The 17,142-nt window shown below is 35.0% G+C and overlaps 1 long non-coding RNA gene across 1 annotated transcript; it reads left to right on the forward strand.

The window, feature by feature from the left end:
- Positions 1-682: 682 nt before the first annotated feature.
- On the forward strand, positions 683-7,690 carry LOC122306632. Its single transcript, XR_006241485.1, has 4 exons — positions 683-970; positions 4,034-4,136; positions 6,683-6,795; positions 7,587-7,690. It is a non-coding gene; the product is annotated as an uncharacterized LOC122306632 (long non-coding RNA).
- The last annotated feature ends 9,452 nt before the right edge of the window (positions 7,691-17,142 follow it).

The raw sequence follows: 17,142 nt of genomic DNA on the forward strand, positions 1-17,142 counted from the left end.
TCAACATCATCCAAAGTGAGTCAGAGTCTTCTGCCATCTTCCACAAGTGGAGTTGAGCTGCTTATTCCTCTTTTTTTCCATGTTCACATTAGGTCAAGTTTAAAGTTTTGTATTTCATGTGAGAGAATGATTAGATAGAGGTATTTTGGAAAAGAGTATAACTATTTAAACATCAAAACTTTCAAGTAATTAGAAGAACAAATATACCACAAAATCAAATTTTGTGATGAAAACAAGGATTTTAATTTAAGCACGTACCAATCATGTTAAACACTCTCATGGGTTGCAACAGAGGGGGATGCATAGTTAGCATGAAACTAGCCTCTTGGTTCTAAACATATGAGTAAATCTACTAACACTACAAGAAATCTGACTTTTTGCAGCGTTTTTTAGAATGTTGCAAATAAATTCGCTGCAATAGATAGCTTTTTGCAACAAAATATACGTCCTTGCAAGTATTCGTTGTAATAGATGAATTTAACAGAGGCGGTCACTTAATTTATTTTTTTGCAGCGTTTTTTTTTTTTTATTGAGGCGAAAGTATGCGTTGCAATAGAAAAAATCTTATTACAACGGGCTACCATCGTTGCTAATTGATCGAGGCGCCTACTTACTTACACAAAAATGAAAAGATTTAATTTTCCCCCCAAAATCATACCCACTCTGTTACTGCGTAGCTCCTTCTCCACTTCGTCTTGCTTTTCCATTGCTCGTACCTTCAATGCCCCTGTAACCAACTTGATACACACAGGGTGAAAATCTACCCCCACTGTCGACTACGTCCCGAACCCTAGATTCTCCTCCACTTCAAATTCCATCAGCGGAAGCTACGGTCATGTTTTCCTGAGTAGACGAGCTCTGTTCCTCCATCGTTACTATCGGAGTGATTTCCTAAACGATAGCTTTTTGTATCGGTAGCCAAACGGGAGGACGAGACTCTTGGGTATTTACATACCCAACGTCACCGCAGGTATCTCTGAAACGATTTTGTCCTTGTCTCCCCTTTCATTCGCCCTCGTTGATTTACAAAAATGGAAGCTTTTTTTTTATACTATTGATAGTTGCTAGAATCTGAGTGCCTAAACATTCTTGCACAATTTTATTTTATTATAACTGTATTTTGGCTACGGGTTGATTTGGGTATTTGATGTTCATAATTTTTGGAGTCTAGTTTTAACCTGTGTGTCCTCTGATTTGTATAATTTTTTATTGAAATCAAAATCCCTAATTAGATGACTAATTATCCAATATGAAGTTAGGTTTTGAAAAGCCTAGAAAAACAGTTTCAAGATACATCTGTCCCTGCAACAAAATCTAAAACTTAGACATGATAAGCCTTAGCATAACACATGCATCTTAGACGATTATCATTGTTCCACAGTAGTTGAGATCAAAATAGTGATCCTATCCAGAATATATTAGGAAAGGAAAAAAGGTGAACAGAACATACAAGGCAGATACTTACTGTAGCAAAACTAGTGGGAAATGAGGTGTGTGTCCAAGAGAGACAAAGCATAGCAATTCTCCTCTGTGATGAAGCGACAATGGTCACCATTGTCATATTGCAGCAGCATCTTGTGTTATTTTGGTTTAGAAATATATATATGATCAGTCTATATATATATCTATAACACATATATTCATAAGGATGTAATTAATGACTAGTTTGGCATGTTAGAAACTGTAGTTCTTTCTCTTTCCTCCTTTGTTTTTTTTTTTCATTAGATAGTTATCCTTTTATAATGGTTCAGGAAAAATTAGCTTTTCGAATGGCATATATATCTGTCAAACATCTTTTCTTTGTGATATACTAAATTTGTTATTTTAGCTTCATGTTCTGTTTCTATTGCATCTTTTCTTCTTGAATGGAAAAACAATACCACTGTGATCCATGGATGCTACTGTGAGCTCATGGAGACTGATATTAGATAGGATTCTGCCTATCAAACTCTCTACATGGCTTTGGATGAATTTTAATCCTTGCTTCTCTTTGCATCACTATTAACTTTATATATTTAAGAGATTAGTTGGCTTTGTTTTAAGATGCAGGGGCATACATTCTAACTTAAATATAATTTCCTTTTTTACCCCCTCTTGCTTTGTTGTCTTATTATTACAGTAATTATAATATGCAGTACTAAGTCAATATAATAATTATACAAATATATATATATATATATATATATCCATATATATATATATATATATATATATATTCAAGGGAGCATTTCTTGAGGAATTACAATTATGGTTTTGTATCTATCATAACATCTTTCAAACAAGTTTTAATGTTTAGGGGTCAAACCAGATTTTGTTTTTCTGATCACTATCCTGGTACTGAAAAATTGCAGAATTCCTTGTAGTTTGGAAGACACTTGAAAGCTTATAGAAAAGGAATTCCTACTACTTTTTGCATTGTCTCCCATATGTAATTCAAGTATTCCAACTCTAGCAGGCAGTAAGTTGGGTACCATTTAAAGCACCAATGATCACATGACTAATTAACACTGCATCCATCCAATATCATGCATTATATTGGATGTTCACTTAACTAATCACTAGGGCCTTATGCTAAGGGAACGTCAGACAAAGATCAGCAAGAAGAATTTCTTTACCACTTCATTTCCCTTGACCATCCTTTCTAAATTCATTTGCTGCTTTGTAGCCTTGTGTCCTCAATTCCCCCCATCATCTTTGGTGCTTTAAATGTTTCTTTATGTGCAAAAAAATGAGGATGGTCCAGATCATATAAATTGTAGCCTATTCATACGTGAATGCTCTTACTCTTGGCATGCATGAAAGTACCATCCTCATGGTCCCTCTAGTGGGACTTTGCACTCAATAACACGGACTGCACAACAAAACTTCAACATGGCAAATGCTACATATTCCATGTATATTGTAGTTTTGTGATAGATAGAAGATAGACAAGTACAGTTGTGATTGCTCTTGTGAGAATATATTAACAAAAAATTACAGAAACTTTGTAATAATGTATACTATTTTTTTTCTTAGAAGTAATAATTTTCTTTTCTGAATAGTCATATAGTTTAGTACACAGGTCTAGTATACAAAGGATAAACCTACAACTTCCAGAAACAAAAGGAAAACAAACCCAGAAAACATATCCAGGTTCAGGAAATCCTACCATTAGTTTAACTTTACCTGACAAACCCAAAGTACTCAAGCAAAAATTCCTAATATCTTCCAAAGAGCTCATCTTGTGCTATCGATATGATCAGCCATTTCTTTTGATCCATAAGCACCACATGAGTTAGGTAAAATCATCTGTTGTTGCCCACGCTGCCTTCTTACAGCCCTTCAAACACTTCCACCCTACCAAAAAAGAGCACCACATCTTTGCATATTACCCTATGTAAACCTGTCCATGTGCAGAACCTATTTAGGAAATAGGTGTGCAGTTTATACAAAGATGGCTTTTAATAAAAGTTAATCTTCCCCCCTAGACAAATAGATCCTTTCCAACCCGCTAATGAAGCATTCCTCCCAAGATACCTGCAAAGGCAATTATCAGATTCTTCCACCCCAGTAAATTTCCCAAATCTGATAAATTCTGAACATCACCCACAGGAACAGTTTCAGACTTTGAGGTCTTAACTCCAAACCCAAGAATCAGCTTCAATAATTAACTCCAAAATGAAGCATTATACCATAGAGACCAATGGCTCACTTTGACTTCCATATATTAAATAAAAAGCAGTAAATTTTGAACTTTTTTGTGAAAATTGAAGCTAGTTTGGATTTTCTTGCACCTTTCTTTGAAGAACTACTTTTTATTTAATACTATATTGCCATTGCTTGTAAGGATCAAATATTTAATTCACTTTTACTCAAGGATACATAAAAAAACATTGGATGTTCTTGCATTTGTTCTAACTTCATTCAGTGCTTTTGCATGATCTTTTCATATAATATTGACTTGTTAGATGGAGTTAAGCATTGTTACAAGTTGATATTTCTTTAAAGGATATGGTGACCTTCTAATTGAAATTCATGATCTTTTTGCATCTAGGATTCCAACGTATCTACTCCCTCTACTTGCCATTGAGAACAAGGAAAAGCCTTATGAACATCTAAGGCATACTAGCTTAGGTGCTATCGATTCCTTAGTGAAGGTAATCTTTCTTTCAACCTCTTCAATAGTCTTTAAGCACTTTGTTTTCCCAGGTAAATGGATATATATTTCTCACCCAATTTGATTGTTGATAATTAAAGTTTGTTTAAAAAATTGCACAAAAAATGTATGTTCCAATCAGAACACAAATATTTCCTGTATTATGTACAGAAACAGAGTTTGTGCTTCATGGAAAATATCCATTCTCCGTATAGGCTTGATTGCTTTTTAACTATATGAACCTGTTACCCAAGGTAGCTTCTCTAAAAGTTCCAACATCCTAAACTGCTAAAATAAATAACCATAGGAGGACTTTTGAATATGTTTTCAATAATTAACTCAGTTCTCCTAGTCCATACCCTATGACAGATAACAACCACCAAATCTAAGTCTTAATAGTTCAGTCCATGGACAAATTGTTAGTATTTATTTTTAACCTTTTCCTCAACCTAATAACCTAAGTATACATATAGGTTATTGGCTGTAAAACTCGAATGAAATTTCCAATATGCATTCTGTTTTAGTTCAAATCAGACCATTTTCATTTCTATCTTCCATTTGATCTTCCACTCAACTAAAGTTACTTGCTAATTTCTGTGATGAACTACTTAATATCAAGGGAAAAACTAGCTATCAAGTGATCCTTAGTTCTTAAAACTTTTTGGTTTCAACAAAAATACCAAAAGCTGTCAAACATATACACAGTAAATTGATGGATACAGAGAATGTTTTAGTTGTTGTCATTCCATTTTTTTTTTATTTTATAAATTGCCTATGCATGTGTTTGTGTATGTATAATGTAACTGTGGCCACTTAGGTATCTAATTCCATGAAGTACTTTAGCTAGCTTTTACATCCTTTGCCTTCCTATAAGATTAGATGTTGTATTTTTTACTTTTGTGTTTGCCATCAAATATATCAATTAGAGATCTGCAATTTGTGATAAAGATAATTTCTTAACTAAATATATAATACAAAATTAAGAACAACTCAGAAGATTATATATAATAGTATCCAATCAGAAGTTCAAATACTCTTTGGATATTCTACACTTGCCCTCTATGTGAAAACTGTTCAAAGTTTCACACACATACACACTCGTGATGGATGTTGCAAATAAGCGCCCATGCCCCAGATAATTAATAGTTTTTTAATGGGTTGTTGACTAGTTTTACATCTTAGTTTCTGTTGAACTCAAGGTTTCAAGTTTCATGTGATTATAAATCTACACATGGATTTTGATGATAACAAATGAATTCAAAGAATAAAGAAGTCTCAAGCTCAAGTTGTCTACACAATGGAGTCAAGCACATCAAGGAAACAAGCATGAGCAAGAAGGGAACAAGTTCACATTAAAATTATAGAGTAATGTTGTAAATCTCTTCAAAATTCGAAATTAGGATTAATGCTCAAAATTAATATTTTATCATAAAGCATTAAAATACATTTTCCACATGTGCATGAATATTTTTGAAAATTAAATTTGAAAATTTTGAAAGATGATTGATTGTTATCTTTTGCATGTGCATGCCTTGATTAAAGGGTTGAACTTTGAAAATATTAAAGATGATTGATTGTCATCTTTCACATGTGCATGTTTTATTTGAATATTTTCAAAAGTGATTGATGCTTTTTTAGACTTATACAAAAAGTAAAAGATTAGGTTTGAATTTTTTGAAAATGAAAGTGTGCTCATTTTGTCATATGCCAAAAGTAAAAGATTAGGTTTGATTTTTTTGAAAAAGTGAATGATGTTGTCTTTGACAATTGAGAAAGAAGAACCTTTTATTTGAATTCTTTGAAAAAGTGAATGATGTTGTCTTTGACAATTGAAAAAGAAGAACCTTTTATTTGAATTTTTTGAAAAAGTGAATGATGTTGTCTTTGACATGTGAATCTTTTTAAATTTGAATATGAAGTCTCATATGCCTATAAATAGATCATTTGAGAGCTTCACATTTAACAACACCAAGAGCATACAACATTCATTCAAAGCTTTCATTCTCTCTTCTCTAAACATTGAGCCTTAATCCTTGTTCATTTTGAGAGATATAGCTTGCGCTGTATTGTTCTTATTTCACTCATTGAGGAGTGTTTTCTGATAACCTACCCACTATCAGCTTTTGTATCAGAAAAAGGGTGTGTATAACCCTTGTGTGTGTAGAAAGTATTCTACACGGGGAATAGTTGAATCACCACGTGTAAGGTGATTGCAAGTGTAGAGGGTGTTCTACACGGATCCTTTGTAGCGGTGTTGTTCAAAGGTGTAATAGGTTTCTATCTCCACCTGAAGGAGGTTGAATAGTGAATTTGGGAATCCTCAAGGGGTAGCTTGAGGCGAGGACGTAGGCAGTGGGGCCGAACCTCGTTAACATACTGAGTTTGCTTCTCTCTTACCCTTACTCTTTATATTTATTGTTATTTCATATTTTGTTTATATTTTATATTATATATTTGATTTATAATTGTTATTTTTTTTAATACAACTCAATTCACCCCCCCTCTTGTGTTAGTCATCTGGGCAACAGTTTCATTACTTGCAAACAGGGCAACAGGACTTACATTGGTAATTGCATTTGCACTGCTTTTGGATGGTACTTCAACTTTCAATGGTGGCAGAGTAGGTCTCTTTAATCAGCACTTCTTTACTTGCATTTGAGGTAATATGTGAGGTGTCTTCATCCACTGCTCCCCAGTTTGCTCCTCTGATAAAGACTGCCCCTAACACCTTTCAATTTTTGGACATAGGTTATTCATACATGATATATATTCATCATGTCTTCCATTTAAATAGCAAGTTCACCTAAAATCTGTCACATTAATATCATGGTTGTAATTTTTTGGAGTTTGTAATTTTTTTCCTATAATTTGGAGCTATATATATATATATATATGTCATTGGGTGTGTGTGTGTTTGTGTGTGTGTGTGTATATATACAACTTATATAAAAAAAGTGTATATATACACATTTGAATTTGTAATATATACATCTCTTTAGAGAGCTGGTTTAGAACATTGTATATGTTGGTGTTATAAGCAATAGCTAATGCACACGAGAGATAGGAGTACATATATATATATATACTCTAACTGATTAGGCCCTTCTTGGACAGCAGTCACTACTTTTTTATAAATAAATATCTAAGCAAATTGTTTGTAAATTTGTATAGGAGTTTTGGTTTGGACAGTTATTGATGAGCTTCTAGTGTTAACAATACACATTTTTCCAAAATTTTAATAAAAAGAGGTTTGATTCTAAAGTTGTACTTTACTTGAATGAAGTTCTACTTTGAGATTAGTAAATTAGATTGATGTTGATGTGTTACAACTACTATGAAAGGTTTTCATGCATTCTTTACCTATAATAAGGCTTTCTCCTGTTTGTATGACTTCATGCTCCACTTTCCAGGTTTTTTGTTCTACTAATCAGTTGGTATTGTGTCTTTTCAGAAAACTCATATACAGGTATGCCTTTGAATATGGGAGCAATTACTTTTAGTTGAAAGTGATGAAGTGCACTTAGGATCGACTTGAAGTTTCTGCTTGGCTATGTACTTAACATATTTCTACTTGTTGTATACTGAATGTACTGAACATATTTTTACTTGTTGTATACTGAATGTACTTTGTTGTTATTTTCTATGTACCCTTTGTATTATTAAGTAAAGGGAATTAAATCCTAGCTGATCTACTAACTTTGCTTCTAATACAAGTGAAAAAAATTACTGAAACTGTATGTTTCAGTAGTAATTTTTTTTTTAATTTTGTAATTAAGTATTTGCAGCGATTTTTAGTCGATGCAAATAGGCCAAAATTCGTTGCAAATCATCAGTTTCAGCGATTTTAGTCCTTGAAAAGTATGCAAAATGCAACAAAGGAAGCAAGCGTTGCTTTTGCACATTTGCAGCGCTTTTTGATTTTTTGCAGCGATTTTAAACCTTGCAAAAAGTATCAAAAGCAGCGCTAGAATGGTATGTTGCTTTTGACGTACACAAATTGCAGCGCTTATAAATCAATTGCAGCGATTTTAAGTGTTGCAAAAAATGGCAAAAGCAACGAACCAAATGTAGCGCTGTTGTTGTTGGGAGGCTATTGCAGCGAAATTTAATGATATAGCAAGGATAAATTTCGCTGCAATTGATCAAATGCAGCGCCATGGCAGTCACATGGGGTGGCCTTTTGCAGCGTGAAATTAGTGACTTTGCAGCGGTTCAAAAACGCTGCAAATGAAGTCTTTTGCAGCGTTTTTTCAATAACGTTGCTATTGATCAAAAATATCACTTTTATACCAACGAACATGCAAGGAGGGTAATAACGCTGCAATTGATGAATTACAGCGTTTTTTGAATGTATTTGCAACGATTTTAAGCGCTGCAAAAGGGCTAATTTCTTGTAGTGTATAATCTTGTTTTAAAAAGTATTGTTTTCTTTAAGAATCCCCTATTTTGGTTTTTATTTACTCGGCAGGGATGGAAAATTCCAGCCCCACAAAACGTATCATCTCAGCAAAGATGCTCGACTAAACTTGCAACTATTGGTCAAAGAATTCCCTTTCCGTGGAAAATTTGCAAATGCTACGTTCTTTGAATTTTCCTTGTTTTGAAGTTTGAATGTTCCACCATTGGTTATGTTTTTTCTTATCTTTCTCCAATTTTCATCTATTTATTAGCTCATTCACTACAAGAAATTAGCCCTTTTGCAGCGCTTAAAATCATTGCAAATACATTCAAAAAATGCTGTAATTAATCAATTGCAGCGTTATTACCCTCCTTGCATGTTCGACAGTATAAAAGTGATATTTTTTATCAATAGCAACGTTATTGAAAAAACGCTGCAAAAGACTTCATTTGCAACGTTTTTAAACCGCTGCAAACTCACTAATTTCACGCTGCAAAAGGCCACGCCATGTGACTGCCATGGCGCTGCATTTGATCAATTGCAGCGAAATTTATCCTTGCTATATCATTAAATTTCGCTGCAATAGCCTCCCAACAACAGCAGCGCTACATTTGGTTCGTTGCTTTTGCCATTTTTTGCAACACTTAAAATCGCTGCAATTGATTTATAAGCGCTGCAATTTGCGTACGTCAAAAGCAACATACCATTCTAGCGCTGCTTTTGATACTTTTTGCAAGGACTAAAATCGCTGCAAAAATAAAAAGTGCTGCAAATGTGCAAAAGCAACGCTTGCTTCCTTTGTTGCATTTTGCATACTTTTCAAGGACTAAAATCGCTGAAACTGATGATTTGCAACGAATTTTGGCCTATTTGCATCGACTAAAAATTGCTGCAAATACTTAATTACAAAATTAAAAAAAAAAAATTACTACTGAAACATACAGTTTCAGTAATTTTTTTCACTTGTATTAGAAGCAAAATTAGTAGATCAACTAGGATTTAATTCCCTTTACTTAATAATACAAAGGGTACATAGAAAATAACAACAAAGTACATTCAGTATACAACAAGTAGAAATATGTTCAGTACATTCAGTATACAACAAGTAGAAATATGTTCAATACATAGCCAAGCAGAAACTTCAAGTCGATCCTAAGTGCACTTCATCACTTTCAACTAAAAGTAATTGCTCCCATATTCAAAGGCATACCTGTATATGAGTTTTCTGGAAAGACACAATACCAACTGATTAGTAGAACAAAAAACATGGAAAGTGGAGCATGATCTCGTTGCAAACAGGAGAAAGCCTTATTATAGGTAAAGAATGCATGAAAACCTACTTTTCATAGTAGTTGTAACACATCAGCATCAATCTAATTTACTAATCTCAAAGTAGAACTTCATTCAAGTAAAGTACAACTTTAGAATCAAACCTCTTTTTATTAAAATTCTGGAAAAATGTGTATTGTTAACACTAGAAGCTCATCAATAACTGTCCAAACCAAAACTCCTATACAAATTTACAAACAATTTGTTAATTTACATTATATGGCCACAGTTACATTATACATACACAAACACATGCATAGGCAATTTATAAAAAAGTAGTGACTGCTGTCCAAGAAGGGCCTAATTAGTTAGAGTATATATATATATATGTACTCCTATCTCTCATGTGCATTAGCTATTGCTTATAACACCAACATATACAATGTTCTAAACCAGCTCTTTAAAGAGATGTATATATTACAAATTCAAATGTGTATATATACACTTTTTTTATATAAGTTGTATATATACACACACACACACAAACACACACACACCCAATGACATATATATATAGCTCCAAATTATAGGAAAAAAATTACAAACTCCAAAGAAATAACATTATAGGTTGAATTTGTAAAGTGTGGCAGAAATATTATTATTTTTTACAGTTTTATCATTTCCAACCATGATATTAATGTGACAGATTTTAGGTGAACTTGCTATTTAAATGGAAGACATGATGAATATATATCATGTATGAATAACCTATGTCCAAAAATTGAAAGGTGTTAGGGGCAGTCTTTATCAGAGGAGTAAAATGGGGAGCAGTGGATGAAGAGACCTCACATATTAACTACACCCATCAATTGCAGAGTAGGTGCCACATACCTGCATGTTGCAAAAAATGAAATATATGAGAAATAAAGAGATAAAGCAATAAAATCAAAGCAATAAACACAAGCTCCCAATTTGGAATAAAACTACTAGTAAGACTGTTTAGCTGTCATACCCTATAACACAAATGATATGAACAATATATTACTTAAATACACTAAGCTCATATATTAAAAAATACACTAATCTGATTTTCATTTCCTCTACAACAGATCATATAAAGTACCAGAACACAATCATTTCAAGCAAACCTAATTTGTTACCTACTCCACATGGCATTCCTGCAAAAGAAATTACTTCCATTCCAATTAATTAATGCAGCATTTAATTAATGCTCTCAATGCATTTATCCAGCAAAACAAAATTTTCAAAAGTATCGCCATGTTAGCTAAAGCATCAACTAGAGAATAATTAAAAAGTAAGACCGTGAGCCATCAAAACTGAAAAATTTATCAAGATGCAGGGTGTCCCAGTTTGGTTATCAGATCGACATACAGAGGCATATAACATATACGTATGTTATATTAAGTTTTCCAACACAGACAACATTGTTGGTTTTCATGCCTTTGTATATGTGTGGTGATTTGATTAATACTATTGTCTTTGAAGTAAATAAAAAACTGGAAAGAAAATGATAGTGAACCAACTTCTCATAGAGATCCTATAAAATTAAGAGATAGCTCTTTTTTACTTAAATTGATAGTTCTTTTTTAGAAAAGAAAAATTGATAGTTCTTAACTATCAAGAAACAAAGAAAGGAGGACAAGAAGAAAAATAGAAACACAAGTATACTCTTTTAGGTAAGTTATTAAGATCCTTCTAGTCTCCAAAAAGTCAACAATCTATCTAAGATATGATGTAAATAGTCATGGACTCAATAAATAGAATGCAGTATGACAATGAATATTCTCGACGTCACTTGGCCAAACAAGCAAACACATGTGATTCCTCTTAAAATAATAGGTGGAAGACTTGAATAGAGCAACAACACCAACTAGAATTGAAGATACTAAAAAAACCTTAAAAGAACTTAGTGAATTGAGATATAACCTCCCCAAAGCAAAAATTGCTTTCCATTTGCAGAACACGACAGACAATTAGAGCACCAATGTCACGCCCAACAACTGCAATTTTTGGCTTTCTAGTTTTCAGGCACTTGTATAATTTCTCAGGACTAAAACCAATGTTGGATCCATTTTCTCTTGTTTGTTAACCGCAGTGGTTCTTTTTGATGTCATCTATTATACTAATCCGAAGGAATGGAGGAGAACTCTCGGCTGGAAGAAAAATAAAATTTTCAGAGCAACCCTAGGTGTCCATTTCGTGTAGAATCAAAATCCCCAAAAATGGAAACCAAAATTTGAAAGCTTACCTATGTTTATCCCTCTCCTTGAGGAGATTTAGGCTAGGGTTCCACCCTTTGTACTGAAGAGACGAGCTGGAGAGGAGGCCAAGGGAGAAACGCATTAAGGAAACCGAAAACAAGTGATGATTGACATACCATTTCTTCTCAGAGCCTCGTTTGGTGGTAGATGAGCAAGGTTTGTTTGAGGTTGCAACCCTAGATCTTCTCCTAGTCCGGTCCCAACAGCTGATGAACCCTGCATTGAACCACAAGATAAAAAATAAGACAAGCTAGAGAGAGGAGCAGAGTGCGAGAGAGAGAAGAGCAGAGCGCGAGAGAGAGAGAGGAGCAAAGCGTGGCGACGTGGTGGGGTCGCTGGCGACGGGCTGTGCGCGGCGGCGTGGGTCGAGGGAGGATCGCTGGGGGAACGAGAGCGGGGAGAGAGTGAGGGGGAGGTCTGCTGGAGGGAAAACAAAACATAAATTGGGGGAAAAAAAATTGAAACTTGGCGCCCATATCAATTTTGACTATATTTAGGCGCTGCAAACATAATTTTACACATACAGCGACTTAAATCGTTGTAAATATTAGATATTTCGTTGTAAACAGGTAAATCATGCATCGTTTCATCTTTTAAGACAAAAAAAAGCGGCGATTTAAAAAATGCTGTAATAGATAACCTTTTGCAGCGATTTGTTTTGCAACAATATAAAAATCGCTGCAATAGGCCTATTTTCTTGTAGTGATTATTGAGATCAGAGTTCAGACCAAAGCCAAAGTGTAACACCCCGTATCCAGGTAGGACGGAGAATTACACCTATCATCTACATTCATAGCTCCCAACACAAATAAGATCTTTCAAATATTTCCAAATAAACATAAATTCATCTTTTTCCACTTAATAAACATCAATTCCTCCACAAGGTCATTAAGCAATAATCAAACAACATAAATCCATGTTTCTACAATCTTCCAATAACTCAAAAAAAGAAAAGAAAAGAAAAGAAACTGACAATTTAATATGTCTCACTAAATCCCAATTAACAAAAAGAACTCCAAATAATCAATGCACCCTTCCACTAGCATTGGTATCCTTAGGTACTTGACTTTCTATAATCAGCTAACCATGCTTCAATTTCTATTCATAACCCTCAGCTGGGTCATCAATATCATCTAAAAAATATTGTGAAGATAAGACGTAAGTTATCAATAACTCAGAAAGCAAAATACATATACTAGTGCGTAAAAATAAGCCCTTTCAGATAGTTCAGTATGCAATAATAAAACATTTTATTTTCAGAATACATATTCCAAAAATATGCTATCAAAATATCGGAGCGATATTTCATAAATTGTTCATTTCAAGAAAAACTATTCATATTCAAAGACTCTTTGTTCATAATCAAAGATCGACTATAGAGGGCATCTATCAAAGCACTGTAGGCGGGACTCTACCACCGTTCCTACTTACCACCATCTCTATAGTTCCTGGTCGCCAAGAATTCATCAGGCAGGACTCTACTATTGTCTTTGCTTACATCATCCCTAACTTTGCTCTAATACTAACTGTTTATATCATATCAAAGACTTTTTATTCATATTCAAAATTGAATATCTTTCTTCATCTTATGATATCATTTTATATCATATCATTTCATATCATATCAAATCACGTGTTAAACATATTCATATCATTTCCATATGATCAAACAGGTCCAAAACATTTTTATATAACATGTACAAATTTCTCAGAAATCATATTCACTGTTTTGCACATTTCATAATCGTGTCAAATATTTTGCTAATGTCTACACCAGTCATATCAGAAAAACATTTTCCTCTTTCATAAAAATTTCATGAGTAATGTAGAAATACATAATTGAGGTTTTTTTTCACATTTTCTTTTCAAAACATATCATACACATTTTCCAAACCATCCCCAGTTCACTTTTCTTTTTATGAAAAGTCTAGCATAAGAACCCTACTTATCTAAACTTCTTAGCTTCTCTGAATTTCTTCAAAACAATGTCAACCGAATATCAATAATCACCTATAAAAATTCATGTAGCTTGAATAAATCTCCATTGAATAGTTACTCATATTTACACCTAAAATACCTATTTTAATTTCTCAAAGAAACCTAAAATTCCTTTAATTCTAAAAATATCATCACTTTCTAAATTCATCAATATCCACGTAATTTCTCCAAACAATTACTACATTAAATCCTAAGACCATATTAAAATCATGATATCTACTAGTGGTCCGAAAACGTGTGCAGCCCAAAGTCCAAACACAAAATCCGACTAAGTCCAACTTAACATAAGGACCTCGTGAACAAGAACGTCATTCTTCAAACTATTAAACCCAAAAATAAAACTAAATCTATCATAATAACAAACCCAACAAAAAATAAATTTAGTAATAGATGTAATGAGTCCAAACAAGACCCAAGCCCGTTGTAAAAATAAATAAGTTACACTTAAGGGTGGCCTAACTTAAAACAAAAGCCCAAGAATACTACAACCGAGACCACTAGAATTTGCCATACCGCGGGGGGGGGGGGGGGGGGGGGGGGGGGGGCGGCTGGGAAAGAATTATACTGCTAAAGGGCATCATTGGAATTTACTTATGGAAAACAAATCCACTCAAAAGTATATGGTTTGCACCGAAACTTGAATAAAACAAACACTGAGTTTTTTGTTACAACCAACTACTAATTGTAATGGAAATTAATGGATTGAAACTGAATATTATATTGATGTAAGAAAATAAACTCTCTTCGAGGGGAGAGCCTCTAGGTTCAACAGAACATTACAATAGAAAATTCCAGATCCCCTCTTTCGGACGCACAGGTAGAGTTTATACTAACAAGGGAAATAAAGAAAAATACGAAACTGCCCTTATCTAAGGGGCTTCAATTAATAGGGTTACTTTTATTTACTTTACTACTAATGGCCCGTAAGCCTAGCCCACTTCACTCCGGCCCTTCAAGCCCACTTCAGCTTACATCACTTCAGTCTAGGTTTCCATCTCATCTAGTCGACAACCTTCTACTTCGAACTGGGTTCTCTCATCTCTGCACTTCAGCCGTTCACCTCCCTTGTCGCCTTACCTCCATATACGCTGTGTAACAACTACCCCCTCTTTTAGAACACCTTGCCCACAAGGTGGGGATATTCTACACAAAGGGAGTGGTACGATTCCCACGAGGCATCCTCGGGTGGCTATCCCTGCCAGCGCACCAACAGCTCGACCAGCGGCTGATTCTTCACCTTCCGCATCCTCCTGGTAAGTACTTCCTCCAGTTTCGGTTTAAAGACTCACTTTTTATCTATCGGTGGTAAGTGTGGAATTGGTGATTGATGCGATAAGCCACTTCTCCCACTCTTTGCATGACCCGAAAAGGTCCATAAAAATGAGGAGAAAGCTTGAGGTTTTTTCGGTGGCATACAGAGGCTTGCTGATAGGGCTGTAATTTCAGGTAAACCCAATCACCCTCTGCGAAAGTTTGTTCCTTATGTCCCTTGTCTGTTTATTTCTTCATTCGGTCCTGTGCCTTGGTTAAATTTTGTTTGAGCAACATCCAGAGTTGATCATGGCTTAGTAATGTGTCTTCCACGTCTTGTACTTTTGCTGTCCCCGTGGTGTAACTGAGCCACTTGGGTGGTTTATACCCATAAAGAGCCTCAAAAGTTGTAACCTTTGTTGAGGCATGAACACTAGAATTATAGCACCATTCGGCTAATGCCACCCACTGCGACCATTCTTTTGGTCTGTCCCCCATGTAGCTTCGTAGGTAGTTTTCCACCCATTTATTCACGGCCTCTGTTTGGCCATCCGTTTGAGGATGGTAGGCAGTACTAAAGGCCATCTGCACCCCTTGCAATGTGAACAACTCTTTCCAAAATCTACTGGTGAAGGTTGGGTCCCGATCTAAGATAATTGTGTGGGGTAGGCCATGTAGTTTGAAGATATGTTTGACAAAGAGTTGGGCAACAATCTTAGCAGTGTAAGGGTGGGATAAAGGAATGAAATGGGCATATTTAGTGAATTTGTCTGCAACCACCTATAGAGCATTAAACCCGCCAGAAGTTGGGAGCCCATCAATGAAATCCATGGTTATATCAGACCATGGTATAGAAGGTAGGGGTAGAGGTTGGAGGAGGCCACTAGGTAAAGTATTATCGACTTTTATAGTTTGACATATTTCACAGTTCTATAAAAATTCCTTAACATCAGATTTCTGCCCTGGCCAATAGAAATCTCTTCTCAGTCGATACATGGTCTTGTCAAATCCTATATGCCCTCCCATTGGGCTGCTGTGCAAAAGCTCCAAAAGCTTATGGAGGAGAGGCTTATGGGTAGGGATATAAACCCTGTTCTTGTAAAACAGTGAGCCATTTCTCACTGAATAAGGTGCTGGTAACAGGCCTTCGTTGTGCTTCTTTAATAGTTGTTGGACTTGCTGGTCAGAAAAGTAGTGGGATTTGGTCTCATCCATCCAATCCCATGTGGGAAGGGACAACATAGATAGTATAAGCTCCTTTTCAGCCCCTTGACACGAGAGAGCATCAGCTACTAGGTTCTGCTTCCCTTTCTTGTATTCCACGATAAAGTCATAGCCCATTAGTTTAGAGATCCATTTCTGTTGCATAACTATTCCTGCTCGTTGGTCCAAAAGGAATTTCAGACTTTGATGGTCTGTTTTGACCACAAAAGGTTACCCCATGAGGTAATGCCTCCACTTTTGCACTGAGGAAACTAGTGCCAATAATTCTTTCTCATAGGTCGTCCACTTTTGCACTGAGGAAACCAGTGCCAATAATTCTTTCTCATAGGTCGAGAGTGCTAACAATCTGCCTTTGAGTGCTTGGCTAAAAAAGGCTAAGGGTTTGCCCCCTTGCATTAATACCGCTCCAATGGCATCTCCTGAAGCGTCACATTCAATGACAAAATGAGACTGAAAATCTAGAAGAGCTAGTAAAGGTGGTTCTGTCATGGCTCTTTTTAAATTATCAAAAGCTGCTTAGGCCTCTTCGTCCCACAGAAAATTGTCCCTTTTAAGTAAATTGGTCAGTTTCGCAGCAATAGACC

This window comes from Carya illinoinensis, chromosome 4 (assembly GCF_018687715.1).
Source record: "Carya illinoinensis cultivar Pawnee chromosome 4, C.illinoinensisPawnee_v1, whole genome shotgun sequence".
Lineage (NCBI taxonomy): Eukaryota > Viridiplantae > Streptophyta > Magnoliopsida > Fagales > Juglandaceae > Carya > Carya illinoinensis.